Source organism: Hyaena hyaena, unplaced genomic scaffold (assembly GCF_003009895.1).
Source record: "Hyaena hyaena isolate Hyena2069 unplaced genomic scaffold, ASM300989v1 scaffold_292, whole genome shotgun sequence".
NCBI classification, from domain to species: Eukaryota; Metazoa; Chordata; class Mammalia; order Carnivora; family Hyaenidae; genus Hyaena; species Hyaena hyaena.
Genome location: NW_024080924.1, coordinates 106,786 through 117,680, shown reverse-complemented (window position 1 = coordinate 117,680; position 10,895 = coordinate 106,786). Strand labels below are relative to the sequence as shown.

Here is a 10,895-nt window from a genome sequence, read left to right as displayed (position 1 = left end):
ACACAGAAATCGATTGCACCTTTATATATCAACAATGAAGCAACAGAAAGAGAAATCAAGAAACTGATCCCATTCACAATTGCACAAAAAACCATAACATACCTAGGAAGAAGCCTAAGCAAGGATACAAGAGATCTCTATGATGAAAACTATAGAAAACTTGTGAAGGAAATTGAAGAAGACACAAAGAAATGGAAAAACGTTCCATGCTCATGGATTGTAAGAATAAATATAGTTAAAATGTGATTACTACCCAAAGCAATCTACACATTCAATGCAATTCCAATCAAAATTGCACCAGCATACTTCTCAAAATTAGAACAAACTATCCTAAACTTTGTATGGAACCACAAAAGACCCCGAATAGCCAAAGTAATATTGAAGAAGAAAACCAAAACGGGAGGCATCACCATCCCAGACTTTAGCCTCTACTACAAAGGTGTCATCATCAAGGCAATACGGTATTGGCACAAAAACAGACACAGACCAATGGAATAGAATTGAGAACTCAGAATTGGACCCAAAACTGTACAGCCAACTAATCTTTGACAAAGCAGGATAGAGTATCCAATGGAAAAAAGACGGCCTATTTAACAGATGGTGTTGGGAGAACTGGACAGCAACATGCAGAAGAATGAAACTAGATCATTTTCTCACACCATGCACAAAAATAAACTCAAATGGATAAAGGACCTGAATGTAAGACAGGAAACTATCAAAACCCTAGAGGAGAAAGCAGGAAACAACCTCCTTGACCTCAAGCACAGCAACTTCTTACTTGACACATCCCCAAAGGCAAGGGAATCAAGACAAAAATGAACTCTTGGGACCTAATCAAGATTAAAAGCTTCTGCACAGCAAAGGAAACAATTCATAAAACTAACAGGCAGCTGACGGAATGGGAAAAGATAGTTGCAAATGACATATCAGATAAAGGGCTAGTATCCAACATCTATAAGGAACTCACCAAACTCTCCACCTGAAAAACAAACAATCCAGTGAAGAAATGGGCAGACACTTCTCCAAAGAGGACATCCAGATGGCCAACAGACACATGAAACGATGCTCAGCATCCCTCATCAGGGAAATACACATCAAAACCACACTGAGATACCACCTCATGCTGGTCAGAGTGGCTAAAAGGAGCAACTCAGAGGACTCTACATGCTGGCGAGGATGTGGAGAAACGGGCACCCTCCTACACTGTTGGTGGGAAAGTAAACTGGTACAGCCCCTCTGGAAAACAGTGTGGAGGTTCCTCAGGAAACTAACAATAGAACTCCCCTAGGACCCAGCAATAGCACTGCTAGGAATTTACCCAAGGGATACAGAAATGCTGAGGCATAGGAGCACATGGACCCCAATGTTCATAGCAGCACTCTCCACAATAGCTAAAACATGGAAAGAGCCTAAGTGTCCATCAACAGATGAATGGATCAAGAAGATGTGGTTTATCTATACCATGGAATACTACATGGCAATGAGAAACAATGAAATCTGGCCATGTGTAGCAACATGGATGGACCTTGAGGGTGTTATGCAGAGCGAAATAAGTCAGGCAGAGAAGGACAAATATCATATGTTTGTATGTATAGGAGGATTAGGAGGAATTAATGGAGGACCGTGGGGGAGAAGAAGGGGGGAAATAGTGGGGGAGAGCGAGAGAGGCAAATCATGAGAGACTCTTGAATGCTGAGAACAAACTGAGGACTGATGGGTGTGGGGGGGGCTGGGGGAGATGGGCATGGAGGAGGGCACTTGTGGGGATGAGCACTGGGTGTTATATGGAAAACAACCTGACAATAAACTATTTGTAATAAAAAAAAAAAGATAAAACTTTGAAGCTTTAATAAAAAAAATTATTAAGATTGGGGTACATGGGTGGCTCACTCGGTTGAGCATCCGACTTTGGCTCCGGTCATGACCTCACGGGTTGGGAGTTCCAGCCCTGCATCGGGCTCTGTGCTGACGGATCAGAGCCTGGAGCCTGTTTTGTATTCTATCCACTGCTCTCTCTTTCTGCCCCTCCCCTGCTGGCACAGTCTCTCTCTCTCTCTCTAATATAAATTAACATTTAAAAAATTATAAGTCATTTGGGAAAAGTTGAGATTTGGCTAAATATTTTATACGGTTTATTGTTACTATTTTTAGGTGTGATAATGGTATTGTGCTTAAGTTAAACAAAATTGTGTTCTGAAACAGTGTCCCACTCCCTTGCTCTCTTCCCCTGCAATATCCATATATTGAAACCCTAACTTCCATGAGACTGTATTTGGAGAGAGGATCTTTAAGGAGGTAAGATTAAATGAAGTCATAAGGGCAGGGTCCTAATAAGACTGGTGTGCTTGTAAGAAGAGGAAGAGAGGGGCATCTGGCTGGCTCTGTCAGTAAAGCATGTGACCCTTGATGTCACCCTGCCTTGGGGGCAGAGGAAGAGGCACCAGGAGTGTAACAAAGGAAAGGCTGTTTGGGGACACAGTGAGAAGGCAGGCAGCTATCTGCGAGTCAGAAAGAAAAGTCTCATCAGAAACCAGCATCTCGACCTTTGACTTTTAGCCTCCAGAACTATGAAGAAATAAATTTTTGTCGTATACTTGAAAGTTGTAGAAAGCAGATCTTAAGTGTTCTTAGAGCAAACACATCGTTCCACAATGCAAAAGTGTCTCAAATCCTTGCACTGTACACTTAAAACATGTATAATATATTCATCAATTACTTTTCAACAAACTTGGGAAAAAATAATACAAAATAAAAAGGGAAGGAATCCTAAAATATTTACTAGAAAACATGGCTTTAAGCCAAGTTTTGTTATGAGTAAGCAAGTTTTAGAAACTGATCCCCATGGGAAATTTAATTTACTGGAAGAGAGTCATACAAAGTTGCCTTGCTTGTAAGAGAAAGCAGTATTTCCCTGAGAATTCTCTGCTTTAAAAACTATTTTTTGCCACGCATAAAGACTTCATGTAAATTCTCTAGAAACTTCCTTTTGTTCTCCTTGTGCTTTATGTTTCCTGCATAAAAATTGTAGTCACTCCCACTAGGAAAACAGAAGTGGCTGCGATGTCTAGGAACAGCAGGCTGAAGCCTACACTCCACAAGCGCCTTCCTTTGCTTAAACAGCACCTCTGATCGGCAACTTCAGGCTCACACCAAATGTGCAATACACCAATGAAGCAGTTGGAAGAGGCTATGATCACAGTGTTCCATCAGTGAAACCAAGCTCCTTCTCAAGGTTTCTCAAACAGAAAAGAGTGGGAAGAAGGAACAATCCTGAAGCCAAGAATTTTAAATAGCTCTTCCCCCCTTCTGGGAAGGAGCTGCGGAGCCGTGTCAGATCTCCAGAAGGAGCCTGCTCTGGAGAAGGGTGGTTACAGAACATCAAGGCACTGACAGGCTTTTCTCAGGATCTTAGTCCTCTTCCTCTGCTAAGTGTTTCCACTCAGGAAAGACTACAAGCAAGCAATTGAACTGCTTTCCTTCCCCTGGCAGCTAATACCAAAAATCTAACTGAAAGTGAAACAGCACACATAGTTGGGGTAATGGGGTCTGTTCCTCTAAAAAAAAAAAAAAAAAAGTCTATCAAATCCATATTCTATCCAATGGCTGATTCTTCAAGGTTCATAAGGTTTTTGGAATTTTTAATTCTTGACAGGTATTTTTGGAAACTGTAATTACTGGGCCCAAAGATAAAATATACTTTGATACTACTTTTGTATGTTGCTCTCCTGATCTACTGAATACTATCTGAATACACTTACAATGTGTTCATCCACTTGTATGCACGTATTATTTAAGCACCTGCTATCATGCCAGACTAGAAACTGGAGATACAGAAGTTTAAACAGAGTCCCTGCTCTTTTGGAATTTATCTTCTACTTCTAGGTCTACTAAAAGGCAAAGGACATTTAAATTTATTCACTTATTTCCCCAAAACCCTATCAATAACTTTTGTACTTACGGCAATTATAAGGTTTCTTACTAAGTATATTCATTAAGTACATGAAGTATAAGGTTTCTTGTTTAATTGATATTTAACATTATTAAATTATCCATTTTTCCCACATAAATTTTCCTGATACTTCTTTAGATGCTAATTGTTATGTGCAACCTATGTGATTAAAAGTGGTATCTGGACACTAAATGAGGGCACATCTTGGGTGCCCTGATTCTATAGCATACGAAGATCTGAGGAGTTTCCTTTCCTAAAAGCATCTTTTCTTCTTTAACTTTCCTCAAGGGCTTGATGTCACTGTTCTTTCTTATCCATACTCAGGTTTTGGGATTCAACCTCTGGTGGGCTTTCTCTCTGAATTCATACTTACTCTGCCTCTGTAGTGTGCAATATCTTTTATATTATTAATCAGACCCGAGTTTTAATAGATTTGTTGTTTCTGAACCTTAACCTACTTATTTTCCATTGTTACTGTTCCTGTTTGGTTCACATTTTCTACCTCACAGATACTTCTCACATAACTACATTGTTGTTAATCCATATTGACCATCCTCTGGCTTCAGTCACCACTATCTCTTTTTTTAAATTTGTTTAAATATTTAGTTTTGAGAGAGAGAAAGAGAAACAGAACACAAGAGAGGGGGGAGGTAGAGCAAGAGGGAGACACAGAATCCGAAGTAGGCTCCAGGCTCTGAGCTGTCAGCACAGACCTCAACGCAGGGCTAGAGCTCACCAACCGGAAGATCCGGGCCTGAGCCAAAGCAGATGTTTAACTGACTGAGCCACCAGTTACCACTGTCTCTTAACTGAATTATTGTAGTACCACTGTAGCTGGTTTACCTCACTCTAAAGCTGTTTGTTTGTTTTTTCAGGCCCCCAGCAATTCCAACAGGTAAGCAAAATAATGTTTCTTTTCTTTAATTTTTTTAATGTTTGTTTATTTTTGAGAGCAAGAGAGACAGAGCATGAGCAGGGGAGGGGCAGAGAGAGAGACACAGAATCCCAAGTAGTCTCCAGGCTCCAAGCTGTCAACATGAAGCCCAACACCTGGCTCATGACCTGAGCCGAAGTCTGACACTTAACTGACTGAGACACCCAGGCGCCCTCGATCTGTTTCTATATTACATTCAAATTGATGTTTTCAAAAAGCAAATCTGATCCCACCAGCCCCCATGTAAACATCTCTTTAATTGCCCTCCACTGATATTAGGTCCAGCCAATGATTTTATTGATTGATTTAGCTACTTTTTCGCTATAATAAAATCAATGATTTTACTGATTTATTTAATACTGATTTTATTTCAGTTCTGCAGAAACACCAGGGACCCAACTTAACCTCCACCTGAAACACAGAAAAATCTAGGGGGAACTAGGCAGAGTCAGGCAGACTCCCTGAAATTAGAACATGGAACTAAGAATCCAGGGGAATCAGGTAAATAGAGTCTTCAGGAGAGAATTGCAGGGAGCAGGGTGCTTGAGAGAGAGAGAACTCTGAGGACCTCGAGACGGTCTCCCTCAAGTGTTGACCAGAGTATGATCACTGCAAACATGTGTGGAACTGTTCAAGGCCAAGAAAAGAATGACCCAGAATTTATAGGAACCTGTTTGAGTACAGGGCCAATGAACCATGCTTGTTCCCACCAGTCAGACTAGCAAACTTAATAATTCATGTGGCAGCCAGTAGAGAGTTCAAAGGGTCTTGGCTCCAACAGTGGGAATAATTAACTCTACACTGAACATTGCTCTGGTGCCACGCAAACCATCTTAAACAAATGAACAAAATGAGGAAACCATGTCCAAGTAAAACTAACCTGCATCCCAGAACAAAACTACCCGAGATTTACAGGAATACAAAAATATGAAACATTCAACAAGGTAAAACTCGCAGTTTCTGATGTACAATCAAAAACTGCCTGGCATGCAAAGAAAAGGATAATACTCCCTAGTGAGAATAATCAATCGATTGAAACCAAGCCAGAACTGACACAGATATTAAAATAAGAAAATGACATCATGGCTTATTAATACGGCTTACATCCCCCAATACAATCTGCTGCCACCTAATTCTCCAGCCGCCAGTTCTCCCCTCAACACTGTACCCTTAAACTCTACTGATTTTATTTCAGTTCTGCAGAAACATCAAGCTCCTTCTTGATTTCACAGTTAACAATCTCCCCTGGCTATAATGCTCGTGCATCCAATGTGGTGTGAAGGGAAAGTCTCTAAAGAAGAAAAACAACTTCCCAATTTGAGGTATTTAACAATATCAGTGCTGTAAATACTCCCACTATGATCAATGTCAAGCTGTCAATGGTTCAACAACCAGCTTGCCAATCTCCTGAGTTTTTAACAATCAACTCTCCTGAGCTGGTACCAGTGTGCATTCACCCCTCCCATCATCTGACGGCAGCCTAATCACTCATCCTCAGGTCTCAAGTTCAGCGGCAGATCCCCTGGGAAGCTTCCATGATCCTTCAAATGTGAGTTAAATATTCGTCCTCTGCTCCTATGATACACGGCACTTTCACCATTATGGCACTAACGATATTCTTCTTTGTGTACTTGTCTGATCCACAAACCCCAAGAGGGTAGAGAGAGTGCCCACCTTATTCATTACTGTGTCTGCAGAGCATTTGCACAACAGATAGCGCATAACAACACTCAATAAAAATTAGCTTGATGAGCAATAAAAGGGAGCATACTGATACAAGAGCATAGATGAATCTCAAATGCATTATGCACTGTGAAAGAAGCCAGACACAAAAGGCTACATGCTATAAGATTCCACTGATAGGACATTCTGAAAATGGCAAAACCCACCAATCAGTGGTGGCCAGGGGCTGTGAGAAGGGAGAGGGGACTGCAATTGGTTCCAAGGAATGTTTCTGGGTTGATGGAAAAGTACTGTATCTTGGTATTGCGGTGGTGGCCACAGACTACACATTTCTAAAAACTGTATGACTCAAAAGGATAAATTTTACCATATACAAATTATATCTCAGAAACAGGAATTTGTTTTAAACTTGTTTTAATGCTTATTTATTTTTTTGAGAGAAAGACAGAGCACGAGGGGGGAGGTGCAGAGAGAAAGATGGAGACAGAATCTGAAGCAGGCTCCAGGCTCTGACCTCTCAGCACAGAGCCCGACATGAGGCTCAAACTCACAGCCATGGGATCGTGACCTGAGCCACAGTTGGACACCCAACCGAGTCACCCAAGTGCCCCAAAAAATAGGAACTTGTTTCTAAAGAAAAAGCATAGCTGAATGAATCTGTCAATGCTGAAGAGATAATAACGAGCAAAGTACATCCCAAACTTTTAACCAAGTTACAGCATAATGGGCAGGGGCGGCGGAGGCAGCAGCAATATAGGTTAGATACACTCACTGTATCAGTTTCCTAGGCTTGCCTTAACAAACTCCCACACTCTGAGTGGCTTACAACGACAGACATTTGGGGTGCCTGGGTGGCTCAGTCAGTTAAGCATCCGACTTCAGCTCAGGTCATGATCTCCAGATTCGAGCCCTGCGTGGAGCTCTGTGCTGACAGCTCGGAGCCTGGAGCCTGCTTTAGATTCTGTATCTCCCTCTCTCTCTGCCCCTCCCCGGCTCACACTCTGCCTCTCAGTCTCTCTCTCAAAAATAAACAAACATTAAAAAAAAAAAAAAAAAAACCAGACACTTATTCTCTCACAGTTCTCAAGGCTAAGAGTTCAATATTGAAGTGCTGCAGGGCTGTACTAGCTCTGGAGGCCCCAGGAGGGGATTCTTCCTGACCTCTCTCTCTAGCTGCTGGTGCTGCGGGCAGTTCCTAGTATCCCTCACCTCACAGCTGCATCGCTCCAATCTCCCCTCTGTGGTCACATGAACATCTTCCTCCTCTCTCGCTCTCTGCTTTGTCTCTATCCAAATTTCCCTCTTCTTTAAAGGATGCCAGTCAGTGGATTAGGGTCCACTCTAATCCAGTAGGATCTCATCTTAACTTGATTATATATGCAAAGACCTTATTTAAAAATAAAGTCGTATTCACAAGTATTGGGGTTGTTAAGACTTGAATATATCTTTCGAGGGGACAGAATTCAATCTGTAACACAAAAAAGGCTATGAAACAAGGCAGAAACAGGACAGCACCAAAAGAAGTAGAAAATGCTATAGTTCTGAAGCTCTAGAGGGCTTACAAGAGGGACTTCATGTCATTTAGAAAATAGTATTTGAAGTGGTCCTGGATGGAAGAGTATGATTTAGACCAAGAGACATGATGGGAAATAAGGGTAGAGAATCCTCAGCAAAGAGAAGAAATGCTACAATGTTATAAGACAGAGGCAGGAACAGATGATAATCAGGGAAGAGGCCAACTGGATGAAAGCATTAGCTCTATGTGTGATACACTGCAAAGGTAGGTGGGAACCAGGCAGCAGTTGTCAGATAACAAAATAAGGAGGCCACACTTCATTCAGTAGACATTTTATGGCCACTGAGAGGGTAACAATGGTAATAACAGCCCTCTTTTCTCAGCCCCGCTCAGGTAACACAGTGGAGAGGTTCCCATGATATGATAGGGGGCTTTTCAAATGTAGTTCCTTGGACTGTTCACATCACCCAGGTAGCAATTACTGATTCAGGAAACATAGAATATCAAAATAGAAAAAGCTAGAGGGGCCCAAATATCTTGCTACTGTGTTTAATCTGTTTCATTCATGTGCTGAAATACAGTTCCCTCTGGAAAATGCAACATTAATTCAAAGTGTTTATTTTTACTCCTCCAGTAAAGGTCTTTTCTATTGTTAACTTGCAAGCTAGTGTACAAAGTTACTAAAATTTCCAATTTGTAGAGAAACTATTCTCTTCATCTTGGTCATTGTTCTTCCCCCCAAAAAGTGTTCCCAGAGTACAAACCAACTCATTCTTTCAGGTTACAAAGCTGAAGATCCTTGAACTATACTTCGGTTATTTTTCACATACAAAAAGAAAGTCATGTGCAAACAAGTACACAGAATAGAGAATGTAACTGACAGCAACTGTGCAGAAATTTACAGCGAGAATGCCAAGGTCACGATTACTGCATGTATTCTCATCCTAGCATCTGGGTATGTATTTAAGAACCTTTCCTCCTTTTCTTCTAAAGCCCTTTTCTAGGACTATGCAATTTTAATTGCTCTACAGAAATGAGTCCTTGAAACCCTTTGGGATCTAGAAGGTCACCTCTCCCACAAAGCTACATTGTGCCTACATGTTCTCAACTGTCTGACATTTCAACAACTCTAGTGTAGAAAAGTGGATAGAGTTTCTGGAAAACAATTTTTTTTTAAATTTTAAATACAAAACATGAGTGAAGAGCCAGCCAGATAAGTCAATTAAAATATCATAATGGTGTCATATTTCTTTCAATCACAGTATAATTTCCTTAAGGTCTAAAACCTGACATTCAGCTATAGTTAACGAGTTTAAATCAAATTCTAACTCCTTAATTGTTCAGTTTCATAAATGGCAATACCAGCCAACTATTCATTACCAGTGACAAGCCTACTATTTCTCCATCAGCAGGAACCGTGAGACATCTCTCCTTCCTCCCTCACAGAGATTTCCAGATGATGGGGCTAGAATGAGTCTCAGTGTTATCCCTTGAACTAGATTTCAAAAAGTAAATAGAGACCATGTAAGGTAAGCCACGACTTACATTTTCGGTGACTTTCCTACCCTTAATTGACAGCCTTATTTCCTAAATTATTCCTGTTTCATGTTCTTTCTTTAATGACAGCTTTACTGAGATATAATTCACGTACCATACCATTCACTTGCTTATACTAGACATTTCAATGGTTTTTAGTATATCCTCACACAGTTGTGCAACCCTTGCCACAATCGATATGAGAACATTTCACCATCCTGAAAGGAAACCTGTACCTGTTAGTAGTCTATTTCCTCCCTACCCCCCAAGCCCAAGGCAAACACTAATCTACTTTTTTTTTGTCTCTGTGGATTTGCCTAGTCTGGAGATTTCCCATAAATGGAATCAAACCTTATGTGGTCTTTTGTGACTGGCTTCTTTGGTGACTTACCATAATGTTTTCAAGGTTCATCTATACTGGGATATGCACCAGTACTTCACTTCTTCCTATTGCCAGATACTCTATTGTATGGACATATTGATAACATTTTATTTTTCTATTCATCAGTCAAGATCATTTTACTTTCTTTAAGCCCAAGTGTGCTTGCTTTTATACTTTAGGTAAAATAATTCCTGCCTTAATCTTACGTATTTATCTTTTTTTTTTTTTTAATATTTTTTATTTATTTCTAGGAGAGAGAGAGAGAGACAGCATGAGCAGGGGAGGGTCGGAGAGAGGGAGTCACAGACTGAAGCAGGCTCCAGGCTCCGAGCTGGCAGTCAGCACAGAGCCCGACGCGGGGCTCGAACCCACGAACCGCGAGATCATGACCTAAGCGAAAGTCGGAGGCTTAACCGACTAAGCCACCCAAGCGCCCCACTTACGTATTTATCTTTAGCATTCTGTCTTATAGTTTGATGATCAATTTGCCCCCAACAACCTCCCAGAATTGCTAATACAACTGTCACCTACTGGAGTCATTTGTCATTCTCCTGGCCACCCGATCTGAACCCCCTTCCTTATGAAGTAGAGTTCTCTTCCTGCTATCAAAGAGAAAATGGCAAATATTCCCTTACCAAATTTCTTGCTCTAGGACATGGGCATGAAAAAAAAGGGCCATGTTGATCATGATTACTCACGCCTAGTGTTTGAGTCAAAAACCAATGACAAGAACAAGGGAGCATGCAAATTCCATCATTAGCATTGGATGGGAACAACTATACTTACAGACTTCTAAAAGTCGGTAACGTTGGAGGGGTTGGTACAAGCTGCAGTGTCCTGGGCAGAGCACCAGCAGCAAGCCCTCATGGTGTCAGCTCTTCAACAGAATGGGAGG

At 41.1% G+C, this 10,895-nt stretch overlaps 1 long non-coding RNA gene across 1 annotated transcript; it reads left to right on the top strand.

Annotated features, from left to right (window-relative positions):
- The first annotated feature begins 5,634 nt into the window (after window positions 1–5,634).
- Window positions 5,635–9,605, top strand: LOC120241891. Its single transcript, XR_005530976.1, has 3 exons — window positions 5,635–6,432; window positions 8,863–9,037; window positions 9,492–9,605. It is a non-coding gene; the product is annotated as an uncharacterized LOC120241891 (long non-coding RNA).
- The last annotated feature ends 1,290 nt before the right edge of the window (window positions 9,606–10,895 follow it).